Below are 2210 nucleotides of genomic sequence, written 5' to 3' on the forward strand. Positions count from 1 at the left end.
CGAACTGACAGTTTTTAGGTTAGAAAGGTGCAAAAGTGCAGAATCACTCCAGCATCCCCTTAAACGGAATAAAATAAACTGAGTAATTACTTTTCTTGACTGTAAAATAATATTTTTCTGTGTGTAGGAGCGTCTCTCCAGAGACGGAAAGGGGAGAGGGAGACAGTTGTACCGGTTATCGCGGGTGCGAAGCGAGGGTTGGAACGATTGTAGGCGTTTTTTCGGGCTGAATTGCACCGACGAGTATATCCGGTCTGTGGCTCCAGCTGCGCGCTATCCTTTCTACACTTTTTATACGAGACGAGAACCGGAGGATCGAATTTATCAGATTTATGCTCTTTAAATTGCTCCTTGGATTCGAACCATCGCGATGAACAATCGGGGGGGACGTCGATTCGATCAACCCGGATTAAGAACAATTAGCGCGAACGCGCGCCGCGAATGCGGCTTCGTGGCGTCGATAAAGAAGCGAGATCTCGGGGCAAGTCGCTCGCCTGACGAATCGGGACCAACGAAAGGCCTTGTTCATTTTTTCAATTCTAGGTAAATTTAAGTAGTTAAATTAGACAATTACAACTGTAACCGTAGACAATTAACGTGCGTTTTTTTTTATCGACGTAGAATTTAGGTCTCGGTTTCTCTCCCCTCTCCCGATTCTAATTCTGAATTCTCAGACGAGATCGCGAGAGTCAGGCGGGAGTTAGGCGATCGGCGCGTTTTTTTAGCGTCGGTGCAATTGGGCCTCGGGTAGTTAGGCCAAGAAAAAGAAATCTTTTGTTTCTTTGTTTCTTTTTTAAGCACGTCTCGCCGTTTCTCCTTCGCGCGAGTGCACGCTTCCCATTCGACGCCGGGTTCGCGGTGAAGACAAAGCGCGCGTGGTTCGCCGCCCGTCTCTCTCTCTTCGCCTCTCCTCGTCTTCGGATCCTTTCACCCGCGGAGAGTTTCCCATCGATTTTATGCGCCGCCCATTCCGCTCGTTCGTTTTCTTTTCCACGTTTATCCGTTTCCCACCCCCACCCCCCCGTTTTTACCTCGCGCAGATTTCCACGCGCGTGAATTCGCGACTTCACCTCTTACCGTTTAATTTATTGGATTTTAGTGAATTATTACGTGTCTCGTGTGGCGTGGCAGCGAGTAACGCGAATCGTCGGATTTTGGATTCTCACGATCGATAGTCTGCTCCTTTTTTTTTCTTTCTTTTATTTTATTTAGGCCGCGATATCTTTCTCAGCTTGCGAAGAACGTCGTCATTCGGCGCGCCCTACCGACCGAACGCGATTTCTCTCGACCGGCGCGAACGAGCTCCGAGACGCTTTACGATGATGAGGAATCAGTCTCCTTTAGTCTTATGAATGAAACCTCCGGCTGAGATAAGCGTGAAGTTTGCTCCGCGCGGCGTACACCTACGAGGCAGTATCGCGTCATCCGATCATTTTTGCCACGAGCGGTTAATTGCAATCACAACGGCTCCCAGCTGGCCGCGGCTCCTCGCGGCTCGGCTCAATTGTTTATATTCAATTACGATAATTGATCGATCAAGGAATTAAGACGAATCGTATTTCTTTCGTTTTTCTGTTGTTTTTTTGTTTCTTCACGAGACGAGCTGGTGACGCGAGGATCGGAACCAGTTTGTTGGCCTGCGTCACCGTTATCGTTCTCATCCACGCGTGCACTTGACGAGCGGAGCTCGCACGCAACCGCGGATAAAGCCCCCTCGTCACGAACGTCATCCTGCGACGATGGCGCGGAGAATGGGAAAAAAAAATCTCGGCCTTCCGCGAGGCGCGTTCCCCGCGCTCTCGCATTCCTACGGTGCCTCTCGCGCCACCCGAAGCGTGGTCCGTGAGGAAGGTACGTGGAACGGAACGACGACCTGCCTCGTGCAGGCATATGCGCGAGAACCGAGGAAATATGCGGGGAGGAGCCGCATGCCCGCCGGGGGGTTCCCATTGTCACGCCGCTCGCTCGGGCGCGAACGCGTTCCGCACGTCTGCGTGGCTCCGCCGTTCGGGACGACCGGAGGTCCCCGAGGATCCGTGTCCTTCGACGAAAACGAGGAGAGAAGGAGAAACGACTGCGAACGAGGAGCTTGAAGGAAAAAAAAAGGAAAGAGAGTGGCTCCCAGCACATTCTCTCTCTCTCTCTTTCTCTCTCGGAAGCCTTCGCGGACTTGGATCGTGTGATAAAGCGGGGGACGGCGTCCGCGTGCA

The sequence above is a fragment of the Vollenhovia emeryi genome, unplaced genomic scaffold (assembly GCF_000949405.1).
Source record: "Vollenhovia emeryi isolate VEMERY1.0 unplaced genomic scaffold, V.emery_V1.0 DF939246.1, whole genome shotgun sequence".
Taxonomy (NCBI): Eukaryota; Metazoa; Arthropoda; class Insecta; order Hymenoptera; family Formicidae; genus Vollenhovia; species Vollenhovia emeryi.